The sequence below is a fragment of the Caretta caretta genome, chromosome 12 (genome assembly GCF_965140235.1).
Source record: "Caretta caretta isolate rCarCar2 chromosome 12, rCarCar1.hap1, whole genome shotgun sequence".
Classification (NCBI taxonomy): domain Eukaryota; kingdom Metazoa; phylum Chordata; order Testudines; family Cheloniidae; genus Caretta; species Caretta caretta.
Window position 1 is genome coordinate 9,874,974 of NC_134217.1, and position 16,087 is coordinate 9,891,060.

The 16,087-nt window shown below is 43.3% G+C and overlaps 1 protein-coding gene across 3 annotated transcripts in view; it reads right to left on the bottom strand.

The window, feature by feature from the left end:
- Positions 1–16,087, bottom strand: part of NECAB2 (N-terminal EF-hand calcium binding protein 2) — a 359,662-nt gene that overhangs the window by 83,691 nt on the left and 259,884 nt on the right. The gene's annotated exons all lie outside the window — the stretch shown is intronic.

Below are 16,087 nucleotides of genomic sequence, written 5' to 3' on the forward strand. Positions count from 1 at the left end.
GTTACATTATTCTGATTAACTAGAGTCTTTCTCCACATATTTCTATTTTCTAAATTACTGAATGAACTCAGGAAATGTACATCTGTTTGATGAGCTGGGTATATCCATATTGGGTCTCCAAGTACCTGGTTGCTGCGGGTAAAAACAGTCATTTCTGGGTGCTACTTCAACTGCCAGGAAACTTTTTCTTTTGACTTCCCCCTCCAATCCATGCAGCCATCTGACGGGCAGTTATCTGAATGGATATAATAGCCTCTCTAGATACAATTGTGGATTCCTTATTCTTTGCTCTCTTCCCAGCCTTCTGCAATTGCCCTGATGCTTGTGCATCTGGTGTGGTTCTTATGCCCCAGCCAGGTCTTCGGGAGCCCACACTGGATGTGCAGATGTGCTTATGCACAGAGAAAAGGTGCAGTGGAATTTCTTGTCCCAGCCTAGAACCCACGCAGGGGAAGGGCCAGTTCCTCTGTCCTCCCTCAAAGGGGCACCCTGCAGCCATAGAAGCAACTGAGCTACTGTAGCTCTTAGGCTGCAGCAGCGGCTCGAGGTGGTTCTATCTGTAGCCATCTTGTGACTTGGGATGGGAAGCATCCTGACTCCTCCTCCCCTGGTGAATTTCCCAGGGTACCAGGGCTGTACAATGGGGGCAGCATTTGCCCGGGAAAGAGCAGAAGCCCCCTCCTCTCCTGTTAGTTAATTGGGACGGAGAGCAAGAAGACAACGCAGCTGTTAACTTGTCACCCTCGGAAACTGATTAGTTTATTGCAATGCAAATGGGCACCACAGGAAAGGGGTGCTGCACAAGAGGTGCTGACAAGGCAGCACTCGCAAGCGTTGAATCCCTTGAATGGACTGGGTGCTGTAAATTCCCTGCCCTTTGGAACAGTGATTTATAGGCTTGCAGTGGTATGCTATGGATCTCCCCAATTTGACTCAAATACGTATATAACAGTCTGCATCTTCTCCCCGCTTGCAGTAATCACTTATCTCAGTGGCACATGGGCAGTGCTGATACAGTTACAGAATCTGTCACCATTTCCAGTATAAATATACCTCCTTTCTCCAAGGAGTTCCAACCCAGCTGTATTCATTTGCTTTGATCTGACACTTGACATATAAGGTCTCAACCTGGGAGTACAACTTGCTCCACCCCCCAATTCCCCATGAAGTGAAATTAAACTCAGTTCTTGGTCCACTCGTTCCTGGAGGGCCTCAGAGTGAGGGGTCTTTGGGCATGAGGTTATTCTCTGTGTACAGTTTGCTGTCTCTTTCTGCTCCCAAAACACCTTTATTGTGATCAATAGCTGTTCATCAGACAGAGAAATGTGTCAGAGGGGATGAATGAATATTGTCTTTTAAGTTACATTCTTATATATGAATCCTGCACCCTGGAGTGCTACGCAACTACCTCCCTCCCTGGATCACTTCCTACTAGCCTCCCCCTGCAAGAGGGAGCAGCAGAGGCATGTAAATAAAATAAATTAAGCAGGAAGTCTCCAACCTTGCAAATCTCTAGAGTCCTTTTTCCTCAGCAGTTCAGATAGACCATCACTAGCTAGGGGCCCCAGCAGGTGGGCCTCCCACCATGCTTCTTCTGCAGAGCTTCAGAGCATAGGAGGTGTGTTAGCCTACACTGGCTGCCTGCTCCCCTTCTCAGCTCCTCCTTCAGCCTGTGCATCCGCTGCAAGGGTGTGGCTGCCTGGGCCCAGAGCAGCTACTTGACCCCTCTCTCTAGTGTGGGGTTTGTACACTGGGGCAGGAGGGTATAGTTAATAGCTGGGCTGGGGGATGGGAAGATGGGTGCGTGACCACAAAATTAATTAGAATTTTGGGGAGAAGCTGGAAACTCCACTCCACCTGGCAGCCTGCAGGGGGGATGGAAAAAATCATCTTACCAGATAAATTTGAGAGAACTGGCACCACTAACACACACACGAGTTCAAAAATAAAAAAAACAGACCCAGACATACTAAAAGACAAATAGAAAATGTCACGATTTGGGGGGGGATTTGACTCATAATTTTTGAACTTTTGGGGTTGTAAATATTGTTCCCTACTACACACATGCTGAACGTATGTTGCCGTTTCCCAAAGTCACACCAGTTCAAGAGGACTTTGAGCACTAGGCTTCATATCAAAGGATGCATGGATCATGTCAGCAGAAGTATGTTCTTACAAAAAAAAAAAAGAAGTCTGATAACCTAAAATCATAGCTACGCTTCAGCCAGCATAAAAGTACTCCTCATTTTTGCCAGGAGTTATACTCATCTTAAAATGCAAAGTTCACACAATGCTACCTTACCATGTGGAAACCCCAGGTTAGAAATGTAGGAATTGCTATACTGTTACAAATAATAAATAATCTATTGGTGTGTATTATGTTAATACTTCAAGACCCCAACTGAGATCAAAGCCGCACTGAGCTAGGCACTGTGCTTTCATATAATAAAGAAACAGTCCCTTCCCTCCAGAAGAATCAGTGCTTGTTCCATGCATGCATACTGTGTTGAGAAGGAGCCACTGAACTGACAAAAGTAAGTCAAACACAATATTGGCTTTATTTCTCCTCTCCAAAAAGTTGTCTTGTTTCTTTGCTTTTGGTGTCTAAAACAGCTCATCAGAAAGGAAAGTCAAAGAAAATTAAAGGCCAAAAAATCAATTTTTTCTGTTAACACTGAGGGCTGGATGACATCTGGTATCTATGAACAAGAAGTAACTCAAAATACTAGACTGCACCAAGCATAACTCAAAACCCAGGTTTCAGAAACTTTCATGAGTAAGTAGGTATCATGTTCCAAGATGCCAACCTTCAAATGAGAAACTGCTGTACCAGACAGACCTGTTACAGGATGCAAGACAATAACTGTCATAGCTTAGTGACACAGTGGAGCAACGTAAATGTTAAAGGTCAAAATTAGCCTTCTTGTTCTTCTAAATTGATTTTTGGCTCTTTCTCTATAAACTCCCCAATTTTGCCCTGACCATCATTGTTCTTCCACTCAGCCAAGCGGACTGCATTACTGGGTTATTCCCTTTCTCGTGCACGCGTGCGCACACAGACACGGAGTGGTACAGATATTTTTGGAGCAGCCTGCAAAAAAGCTTCAAGCCCAGGCAGTTTGTTGAAAGCAACTCAGATGTTATAATGTTTACATCTGAGTTGCACTGGCTAGGGGATGATGTTCTCCTGGCCATGGACACAGGGCAGACATCCATGCATATCAAGCTGGAACCAGCAATGTCCTTCAGCCTCAGATCAGAAGGATAGCTGCAGTGGTGGACCCCGTTGCATTCTGCTGACTTCACTTTTTGTCAGAGAAATTCCAGAGTGCGATGGATAGGCTGCTGCTCCCCTCAGGGCTCTCCTCCTTGCATGGCTCAATCCTATCACCTCTATTAGTCAATGTCTGTGGGATTGCTGGGATAGACTATGAAAGGCTGTATACTTGACATGCTGATGATATCTCCACATCGCTTTCTCAGTTGTCTTCCAGTTGACTCAGTGTCCGAGGCTTTGTCTGCACATGAAAGCGTTACCAGTTCTACAGACACTGTTATCCATGTATTAACACCCCCCCACACACACACCCCCACCTTCCTGGTATGGACACTTCTTTGGGATAAGAGTGGCTTTTCTGGGGTTTTAAATCCATCCTCATCATCGTATCCACTCATTATACTCCACACCTGAACATAGCCATAATATGAACAACATATCCCCATATCTCAATGTCTGTACTTTGACCCATTAAACTTTTACCCCCTATCGGGGATATTGCAGATTATGTATTCCTTCTGCCATCTGATCCTAAACTGAACTTTGCACCCCTTGATAATCTGTACCTTATTTCTTGATAACCAGAAACTTCTACGCTTAAACTCTGTACCATATTTTTTTATTTTAACATCTTAATAAAATTATTAAATCTGTTAAAACTCTTCCCATGCAACAGAAGCTAAACCACCGTTTAAATTTACATCTCAGGCTATTCAAGAAGGTTTTCTATGCAGAGAACACCTGAGGAAAATTGGATCATAGATTAAAAAGATGTGGCTGAAGCTAAGGCTTTGTCTACAGAGGAACCATTTTCTGTATAATCTAAGGTTGACTTCAAACCAATATATAAACTGAGTATGTGATCTATACAGAACAGTGCTTGATTTCAATATTACAGGGATGGGCACAGTAGAAACAAAATATAGGGGCATGTTTTTACAAGTGACTGTGAAATAAATACCCCAAAGTAAGTCTCTAATGTACATACAGAGCTAAGGTAACGGCACAGCAAACTCGTTCATCTGAATGCATAAACCAGTTGGACACAAATAATTATTTGTGAATGCCCAAAACATTCCATTTGCATGAAAATCATTAGGCTTGCAATTGTGTGGGAGCATTTCTGAAAATCTGGACCACTCAGACATGATCTAGTTTCTGATCTTTTTCTACATGACCCATTGATTTCTTAGCTCCCTGAGGATGACAGCCCAGCATTTTAAAAAAAATGCTCAGACACTTACATTTTTACTTTTCTTTAAAATAATTTATATTTTTGAAGTAAAAAGTTGAAGGCGGATTAAGCTTAGCGAGGAGTTTTAGGATTCATTAATTTCAAAATCGACTGCTCTTTGAAAGTAATTACTTTCCAGGGCTTAAATGTCATTTTTATTGAGATTTTTATTTTAAGACATTGGCATCTCTGGGTAATGTTATTGGCTTGTTAAGATAATTTGAAACACAAGCACAGCATCTGAGTTCAATAACATTGGGACTGTTTGGATGAGAACACATTCAGCAGTAAAAATAATCTCTACCAGGTCAACTGGTAGGTATTTAAATACCTGATTCAACTGGATGGCTCAGGGAACACTTAAAAGGCTATGGAGTTCTGTGTTGTGAGCTGCTGATCTGAAACCAAACCAATCTGAAGGCTGTTTGGTGGTTTCACTTTAGTCCCCTCATCATAAAAAAACACCACCACAATTGGCATCCAGTCTGAGCCAAAGAATCAAGAACTAAATGTACGTGGACATGAGACTGAATTCTCCACCCATCTACAGAGGTAGCCAGCATAAGCGCTGACTCCGTGGGTGCTCCGGGGCTGAAGCACCTATGGAGAAAAATTGGTGGGTGCTCTGCACCCACTGGTAACTCCCCCAACCCCCAGCTCACCTCCGCCTCCTCCCCTGAGCGTGCTGTGTCTTTGCTTCTCCTCCCAGTGCTTGCCGCCACGAAACAGCTGTTTCGCGGCATAACAAGCTGTGGGAGAGAGTGGGGAGGAGCGTGAACGTGGCGCACTCAGGGGAAGAGGTGGGGCGGGGGGGCGATTTGGGGAAGGAGTCCAGTAAGGGCAGGGAGGAGGCGGAGTTGGGGAGGGGACTTTGGGGAAGGGGTTGGAATGGGGGCGGGTGGGGATGAGAGGTGGGGCAGGGGTGGAGTTGGGGCGAGGCTGGGGAGGGAGGGTGCGAGTACACACCAGCACCAGCAGAAGTTGGTGCCTATGGTAGCCAGGCCCTCTAGAACAGGAGTGGCCAACCTGAGCCTGAGAAGGAGCCAGAATTTACCAATGTACATTGCCAAAGAGCCACAGTAACACGTCAGCAGCTCCCCCATCCTCTCCCCCCACAACTCCCAGAGCCTCCCACCTACCAGGAGCCCTGCTGATCAGCACCTCCCCCTCCCTCCCTGCACCTCCCAATCAGCTGTTTCGTGGCGTGCAGGAGGCTCTGCGGGGAGGGGAAAGGAGCGAGGTCACGGCAGGCTCATTGGAGGGGACAGGAAGGGGTGGAGGGGGGGGGTAGGGCCTGTGGCAGAGCCAGGGGTTGAGCAGCGAGCACCCTCCAGCACATTGGAAAGTTGGCACCTGTCGCTCCAGCCCCGGAGTCGCATATTAACTTCTGAAGTTAAGTGCGCCACAGGTTGGCCACCCCTGCTCTCGAAGATGCGTACTGCCAGGGCAGGGTGGGCACGCTGAGCTTACTTTGCTCCTGGCAGTGCTCTGTCAGGGGGACCAAGAGAGGCTGTCATTCAGTGTGGCTGTCAGTTCAGCACCTTCACCTGCCCTACAGTCACTTATAAAACTGGAGTCCTTGTGGCACTTTAGAGACTAACAAATTTGTTCGTCTCTAAGGTGCCACAAGTCCTCCTTTTCTTTTTGCAAATACAGACTAACACGGCTGCTACTCTGAAACTTATAAAACTGGACGGTTTACATTAGTGCAGTTTGGAAACAAGACACTTTTAAACCGCTGAGTATTTAGAACAATGCTTCCTCAGCTCTCGTCCCCTAAAGCCCCTACTCTACTTGCACTATATTGATGACATCTTCATCATCTGGACCCATGGAAAAGAAGCCCTTGAGGAATTCCACCATGATTTCAACAATTTCCATCCCACCACCAACCTCAGCCTGGTCCACACAAGAGATCCACTTCCTGGACACTACAGTGCTAATAAACAATGGTCACATAAACACCACCCTATACCGGAAACCTACTGACCGCTATTCCTACCTGCATGCCTCCAGCTTTCACCCTGACCACACCACACGATCCATCGTCTACAGCCAAGCTCTGCGATACAACCGCATTTGCTCCAACCCCTCAGACAGAGACAAACACCTACAAGATCTCTGTCAAGCTTTCTTACAACTACAATACCCACCTGCAGAAGTAAAGAAACAGATTGATAGAGCCAGAAGAGTTCCCAGAAGTTACCTACTACAGGACAGGCCTAGCAAAGAAAATAACAGAACGCCACTAGCGGTCACCTTCAGCCCCCAACTAAAACCCCTCCAACGCATTATTAAGGATCTACAACCTATCCTAAAGGATGACCCAACACTCTCACAAATCTTGGGAGACAGGCCAGTCCTTGCCTACAGACAGCCCCGCAACCTGAAGCAAATACTCACCAACAACCACATACCACACAACAGAACCACTAACCCAGGAACTTATCCTTGCAACAAAGCCCGTTGCCAATTGTGCCCACATATCTATTCAGGGGACACCATCACAGGGCCTAATAACATCAGCCACGCTATCAGAGGCTCGTTCACCTGCACATCCACCAATGTGATATATGCCATCATTTGCCAGCAATGCCCCTCTGCCATGTACATTGGTCAAACTGGACAGTCTCTACGTAAAAGAATAAATGGACACAAATCAGATGTCAAGAATTATAACATTCATAAACCAGTCGGAGAACACTTCAATCTCTCTGGTCACGCAATCACAGACATGAAGGTCGCTATCTTAAAACAAAAAAACTTCAAATCCAGACTCCAGCGAGAAACTGCTGAATTGGAATTCATTTGCAAATTGGATACTATTAATTTAGGCTTAAATAGAGACTGGGAGTGGCTAAGTCATTATGCAAGGTAGCCTGTTTCCTCTTGTTTTTTCCTACCCCCCCCCCCAGATGTTCTGGTTTAACTTGGATTTAAACTTGGAGAGTGGTCAGTTTGGATGAGCTATTACCAGCAGGAGAGTGCGTTTGTGTGTGTATGGGGGTGGGGGGGATGTGAGAAAACCTGGATTTGTGCAGGAAATAGCCCAACTTGATTATCATGCACATTGTGTAAAGAGTTGTCACTTTGGATGGGCTATCACCAGCAGGAGAGTGAATGGTGAGAAAACCTGGATTTGTGCTGGAAATGGCCCACCTGATGATCACTTTAGATAAGCTATTACCAGCAGGACAGTGGGGTGGGAGGAGGTATTGTTTCATATTCTCTGTGTATATATAAAGTCTGCTGCAGTTTCCACGGTATGCATCCGATGAAGTGAGCTGTAGCTCACGAAAGCTCATGCTCAAATAAATTGGTTAGTCTCTAAGGTGCCACAAGTACTCCTTTTCTTTTTGAGTATTCTTGGTATCCCCTTCACTGTCATCATGACTGTGAGCAATCTTAGATCATTACCATAGTATAGGAGTGCCTCTGGTGTATCCATCAGCTTTCTCTCCAGCACGTGTCCTAATGTGCCCATTGTGTGGTATCTAAGGCTATCTTACCGGCAAGAAGGGTATGGGGGTGTGCGTGCTAGGAGTGGGATAACTGAGACTAGGCAAGGTCAACACTATACCCACCGGCTGGAAGTTGACCTTGCCTCGTGAACTTCACAATAGAGCTCCAGTGGCTTGCCCCCACTTGGATTTTACAGTGGGATAGCCAGCTGTCTGGGAAGCAGTACCAGAGCCAGATCCCATAGCCTAGAATGCCCTGCCCTTTAGAGTCTTCTCCTGACCTCCTTCAAGAGCCTGCCACCATTCGTCACAAGGAGGACTCCAGCATAGATTAAGGGGAAGAGCTTTCCAGCAATGTGGGCTCTTGGCGGAGAGCGCCATGCCTTTTCTCTTCTCTAAATGAAGATGTGGGACAATCACCAGCTTCAGCCCTCCCACCTCCATTGCTGAAACAGGACTAAAGACAATTTCTGATCTTGTCCCAGGGCTGGATTCCACTTCAGCAGAGACTACAAATGCTACTAGACTGGCAGGGGGGTTGGTGATGTTCACAAATGTCTCGGATAAGACTAATATACACCCACACACCCTTTCACCATCTGCTCCCAGTGGGTTTGGAGCCCAGATCTCCTAAGAAAAAGTTCTGTGCACTAAGGACTGGATGACCAATTCCCATTCAAGTAAATGGAAACAGAGTGAGCCCCAAGTGGCTATGAAAAAATCTTAGCTCTCTTTTTGATCTGTAAAGGTATCCATAAGCACCCATCCCAAGTTCTAGCCCCAAACATGCACCAGTATAATGCATATAAAATGTATTTGGCAGACTAGCTTGTCTTCATTAATAGCAATTAGGTAACTATGAAGCAGGGCAAGAAAATAACCAATTTATACATTTACTAAATAAAAGCTACCTAGATATCTCTCACTAAGATACCTACCCTAATTTCTAAGGGTCTGATTCAGTTAGCCACCCCTACCCTCAGAGTATTTTAGGTTCTGAGAGTTGAAAGCCCTGAATAACTTTAAATGTCATCCAACTTGAAATAAAACTAGAGACGTTTCCTTGGGTGCTGCTAACACATTAGAATACGTTCCTTTGGGGACCCTCTCTGATATCCTCTGATCTCTCTGCCCTTTAAGCTTCTCGCCCTTTTATCTATTGCCCAACTGGGACTGAAGATGTATTTGAAGCCAAGATCACCAAATGACAAGACTGTTTGCTTTTGACAAGCTTCCAAGATGTTTGTTTTAGCAGCAGCATTTTATAACTGAGGTAAAGTTGCCTCAGACATCTGTCCTCCTCTTTCAATCAACTCTCCATTAGGAAATCTTCAAATTTCCAGCTGTGGTTGATATGCTGGTTACTACTATCCAGTATATTTGATGTGCTGTAGAAAAGAGTCATCCCAGTTGTTCCCAAGGTTAAGGTGAATTCAGAATGTTAATCTCAAATACAGTGACTAAACAACACTGTCCCCATGCCTTCTCTAATTGATGAGACGTGCAGGTCACCCCATCTCCAAATTGATCACAACTTTGCAGGAATGCACAAAATTTACAGGTGCAATGCAGCATTTTCAGGGTCCACTAAAAGGCATTCTTATTTGTATCAGCATCTAAAGGACCTAACCAAGATACAGGCCCCATTGCACTATGTACTATACACAGTAAGAAAGAGTCCATACCTCAGAAAGTTTAAAATCAAGAAAGGGATGAAGAGAAGAGATATATCAACACCCACATTTTACATATAGGGAGCAGAGGGTGGAATTTTCAGGAAATCTTGAGATCCATAAGTGCAGCCCAGTTTTCAGAAGAATTCACCTCCCAATTTAGGCATTTCAGAAAGTGAACAGATTTTCAAAAGAGCTCAGCACAATTCATCCTGAATTCCTTTGAAAGTCTAGTCACAATGTGCTGGGTGTTGAGCACCCAAGAAAACCTGTCCTTATTTAGATGCTTAAATGGGAGCTGAGCTCTCCTGAAAATCTGCCCCTAAGTGGGAATGCTGAGCACTTGAAAATCCAATCCCACAGGATTTGCCTACGGTCACACAGGAAGCCTGTGGCAGAAGCAGGATTTCAACCCACATCTTCTGAACCCCAGTCTAATGCTTTGACCAGAAGACCATTTCCCCTTTCATGCAGCCTTGGCACTAATGGACCATAGCAAGCAAACCTCTGGGTTATCAAACCTCATGTGCAGTATGCAACACAGTATTAAAGCAATCCTATGAAAGACATTCAAGGTATCCATGAAATAAATACTTTCAGTGGATACTAGTAGTAGTCAACATTTTGAAGAGCTGTTGAATTTTAATGAAAAACTTGCAAAGAGGTGAAATTTAAAAACAGTTCTGTCTTTTGTATTCCCAAATATAACTGCAGGAAAGCAGCATCTTTGTTTCTTCAGGTTGTAGCAACCTGCATGGCATTTGTAGGGGTGGGTACAGGTTGCAGGAGGGAAGATTTCAGGTGGGAACTAAACAGAAGATGAAATTTTTAGGAAACCAAGATTACATTTTCACACATATACTTTACACAAATAAAGGAGGAGAAATGCATAAAATATGAATCCATAGCAGAGATGTCTTTCAATGGAACACTCTTCACAGTTTACCATAAAGTTAATTTTTAAAAAAGTTTTGCTATTCCTACTGGTTGTACTAACACATTTCTTTATTAACAGTAATTACAGCAAATCTAGTCTTTGGGAGCAAAATACCTGAAGGCATTATCTGTTTTATACATTGCTAATCCTAGGGATTTTCTCTTTAAGAAAAAAGAAAAGGAGTACTTGTGGCACCTTAGAGACTAACCAATTTATTTGAGCATGAGCTTTCGTGAGCTACAGCTCACTTCATCGGATGCATGAAGTGAGCTGTAGCTCACGAAAGCTCATGCTCAAATAAATTGGTTAGTCTCTAAGGTGCCACAAGTACTCCTTTTCTTTTTGCGAATACAGACTAACACGGCTGTTACTCTGAAACCTCTCTTTAAGAAAAAGTTTCTTTAGAGAGGAAATTTTGTAAAAAGTACCCTGCTTTCATATGTGGTCTGATTCAAAGCCCATTCAAGCCAATGGAAAGACTCACTGTCTTGAATGGGTTTTGGATTATGTACATAACGCCTGACATTTTCAAGCACTAGATTGTTTGGGCTTTTGTCTTATTATTAATTATTTGTATTACAGTAGCACTCGGAGGCACCAACTGAGATCAGGGCCCCAGTTGTGGTAGGTGCTATACATACACATAAATAAGGAACAGCCCCTGTCCCAAATCTTACAATCTAAATAGACAAAACAGAGAAAGGGATGGGCAAAGTGACCTGCTCAAGGTCACATACGAGGTCAGTGGCAGAGCCAGGCACTGAATCAAAGGTCCTGATTTCCAGTTCAGTGCTGCTACCTACTAGACCATGCTACCTCTGAAGTAGTTTGGGTTATGTTTTGTATTCTTTAGGGAATGTCTGTTTTTGCAACATTACATTTTGTATTATTTGGAAAGATATTTAAATGCCACCATGATGAATGCGAGAAGAGAGAAAATGCCCAGAAATATTGCGATGGTCTCACTATTAAAAAAAAAATGTAAATAAAGCACTCATGTTTGGTACCTTATCCAGTATCTTAATTAACACAGTAGTTCAATGGTTAGAACAAAGGGGGAAATGGAACTCCGGATTCCTGGTATCTGCTCCTAGCTTTTCCAGCGATTTGCTATATAATGTTGGGTAAATTATTTCACTTCCCCACTTGTGAAATTGGCATGACAATACTAACAACCTACCTCGAAATGGTGTTGCAAGGTATAATTGTTTAGATCCTTGGATGAAAGACACTACAGAAATACCAGGCTTGATTTTAATCACTGCATTTACAATGAAAAGACAACTCTTTGAAAACAGTCATATTTTTCTTTATCCATTGAAATGTATGAATCTAACACACTGCTCATAAACACAATTTTCACCTCTTCCTGCTTTATTGCAATGGGTAAAACTGACACACTCAGCTTGTTTTTAGAGTAAAATGGAATTAACACAATTAACACTGATTTAATGAGATACTACATGCCAAAAACCCCTTTAATCCATATGGGATAAGCTCATTACAATAATTTCAGTGAAACTGCATGAACTAAATGGAGTTCACTGGCACATCTCATGCTCACAACAGATAGGGCATTAAATGGTTTTTCACAGAGAAATGAAAGCATGAAGACACTATGGGTTTTGTCATATTATGTAGGGCTTTTCAGACGTCACTGGTTTGCTATCAATTTGAAGCAGCTGGTTCACGTAATTGAATGTGTCATTTCCAGATGCTGCCAGCTATTTCCCCAGACATGTATTGACTTTACAAAACAAAGGCAAAGGTTGGAAAGTAGGCAGAATGAGATGAGAACTGCATTAGAGTTTCTAACCTGGAACTTGGGCTGGATATATTAATTAGGTGCTACTGCAATAAAAAAACAGTACACTGTCTTGTCATGGGAATTCAATAACTAGCGAAAGAATTGATACAACGTGCTTAGCACCTCCCCACCACCCCTGTGTATTATGTCCACTAGTGCCCACAATGTGTTAAACACTACCCAAATAGATATGGAGGAACAATCCCCTACCCCCATTTTTTCCATGGGGCCTGTGAATTTCCACAAAGTTTAAAGAGAGAGAGGATCGCAGCGGAAAACTTCAAGGCTGCTGCCTTAAGAAACTTGCAAAGAGAGGAGCGTGCCTTATCAAACAAGCTCTGAACGTTTACAGAGGGATCCCTCTTCTGTTCTGCACATATTGGCTCAGTCACAAACACTTTTTATACAGCAAGTAATTAAAATATGCCAGCTGCCTAGCTGGAATCAGGATAATTAAAACATACAAGATGCTGGGCCAGATTCGGGGTCCTTCAGCCTGGTGAAACAAAGAAACTGAAGCATTTGCCGAGGCAGCCATCTCCTCTCCCCCAGAGAAGTTTCCTAGAGCTGGTGACAAATATTTGAGGCCAGCAATGATTCTATCCCACTGTTCCGTCAACAAAGCCCACTGTGTCTGTGGTTCTAACTTCCCCTGATTCAAGCATGAAAGGATATTGCTCTTATTTGAAAATAAAGGTGGTTTGAGATAAGAGATAATCAATCAATGATAAATAGCCCCGTCTGGGGAAACAGGCTTCCCTGAGAAATTATTTCCTGCACTTTCTGACAGCGATACCCACTAAAACTAGGATTTCTTTCTGCATAAGGAAGCACCCCAGTTCTTCTTAGACTAGAAATAGGAGAGAAAAATCTTGACTTCGAAAGGTAGTCTCTGAAAATATAAAGCAGGCATGCTAGCAAAAATAGTATAAAACATTCCATTGCTCTTTGGTTAAAGAAAAATTCCAACTCTGTGCTTTCAATAAGAGTTAGATTGTTCTTAGACAAACAGGAGCATGAAACCGTTAAGGTAAGTTATTCTGCTGTTAAAAAGGCTTGATCTTGCAATGTTAAAGAGAGTTTGTCCTTTTTACTTGAATGGTAGTAGAATCCATCCCTAAATGAACAAGATGCTTTTCCTACACTGGGGACAGAGACTTACAAGATCTTCAAACAACAATATCCTCTGCATTTCAGGAAATGCGCTTCTGTTTAAAGCACTAGACAGTTGTCCCATTTCCTACCAAATCACCCATATAACTTTAGACCTTGCAGGGGCTACGCCAAAGAGCTGTATATTTAGGGTCATATATGTAAAATGTTTAGGTTGCAAATAACCATGGGGCCTGATTCCCCTCTCCCTTCCAACAGTTTTAATCTGGTATAATTCCATTGACATCAATGAATCAGTGCAATAGTCTTGCATTTTATTTTGCATGTATTGTTAATACAATTACATATGAAAATTGCATGCCCAAGTAGCCATTTGGTGCAAAAATGCATGTAACCATGCATAACTAGTCATTCAGGCAAAACGATTGTGCATTTGTGTGCCTAAAGTTTTTAAAAATTAGATACAGTGTGGGTCATGCACTCCTTGTGCAGTGCCATTAGGGTAAATCTCAGTGATAAGGAGACCACACAAAAAATAGAGGATAAATTGCTTTTAAGAATCTTCCTGATCTTCATGTTTTCTAGCTAGTGTTAGCAATATTTTAGCAGTGCTTGATTATAGACATCATAACAGGTCATTGTCGAGTGTACAGTCTTCAGAATACACAGCCATAATGGAACCAACACCAAGAATGTTGTTTGGCACTACAGAAGAAAATGGCAAAAGGTAATCTGGAAGATCATTTGGAACATTAATAGGGTAGGGTATTTGAAACCCACAGCTAACTGTGCTGTACAGTACCTTGTTGCATTGTGCATGGAGGTACAGAGGCTCCCCTGTGTGGCTGGTTGACCCACTGTCATCTGCACAGCCCTCCACAAAGGGCCTTGAGTGATGTAGACGCCCTTACGGGGGCTCTCCCATGCATCTAGCTAAGTTTCACCCAATGCTACTAAGAAACTAAAGACAGCATTGCCAGAAAGATACTCATCTGCTCTCATTACTCCTTCACCTTCTAGTAACAAGACTTAAATTCCTTCACACAATTGAGTCAAAGAAGCTGATTAATAATATTGCAGTACAGAGAAGGCAGTAACATCCCATGTGTTACAAAGCCTTGTGCGAACAGAAACAGAAAACTCAAGCGCCCACAAGGTACATAGGGTTAGTTGAACACTATAATCCTTGCAGACAAACACACAAAGAGATTTCACTTCACCACCCAATGGATCTTTAGTTTGCTCTTCTCAACTTTTTCCATTGGCCTGCCATTAGGAGCTCAGTTCTGCAAGTACTGAGCATCTTCAAATGCCACTGACTTTACTGGGGGTCCAGGGTGCTCAGAACTTGCAGAGAATGTTCAGCCTCTGGCAATATTGGGCTCTGTATTAAACTGTGCCAATGGGGCCCCAATGTAGTAGAAATGGTGTAGACGTCATTTTCAAAATGTTGATATCAGAAAAGATGTATATTTTGTTGGCTTTGTGTAGGGATGGGCCTAGGGCACAAAGTTCAGATCCTGATCTGAACTTTTCCAACATTTGAGGGTGTTCACGTCAGACCTGTCTCTAGCTGAGGCTAATGCATGTGACTTAGAAGATTGATTTAAATTGCCATTGTTGCACAATCACTACTAAGAAGGTGGATTTTAATCCTCAATAGTAGCTGTTCCAATAATCCAGTCTAGGAACATATATATTATCCATCTAGAGTGTATTGAAGGAGCCCATGATCAGAGCTCTTAGCATTTATTAGTTAGATTCTTATTAAAGGACCCAGGACAAGCCCAACATATCAAAATTCATTTCTTGTGGGATACCTGCCATTTCTCTTAAGATTCACTCTGTGCAAGCGGCAAGAGGCTTTCATTTATTGTGCTCAATCAAGGTCTTGTGCTTTCAATAACCAGCAGTTCTCCTCTATTGCTATGTACAGATTTCAGCTGCTGCACCTCACATTGCAGTTGACCACAGGCACAAGGGAAGTATTACAGATGGGAAGTCCAGTGAGCGGAGTGGGCTTAAGTGGACCTTAAGCTGGACAATATGATTGACTGGATAGGCACCAGTCCTTATCCAACTATTCTTACTTCTGTGGAGCTCAACTGAGGGGGGAAAGTCACAAGGGATGAATGAGGAAGCTTTTGAGGTGTGCTGTCTATATGTATCTTTTTAAAGCTTCTGTTGGCTGGGGTGCCGCATGAGGTGCCCAGGATTTTCCAAACACCACGTGAATCCTTGCTAGCAAACCATACATCTCACACGCACATATCTTGCAAGCAGCCATGAGCCATGCACAAGCTGATGTCAGGAGTGGTGGATGAGGACTATGTGTTTGATGTTACTTACATCCCTTCACATCCCCTTTGGTGCCATTTTCCTGACAGGCAAAGTTCATCAATCCAGTTAAGCAGGCCCTTAGAAAGTTTTTGGTTTTTCTATCAACCTTTTCCCACCTGTATCTTTCATATATGATTAGAGCTCAGCAAATGCAAAGAAGGAGAGAGAAAGAATTAATTCTGGGAGCTTTCAGCAGGGCAAAGGCAGCACTGAACCGTAGGAAGACAGGCTTCCCTTACCTCGTA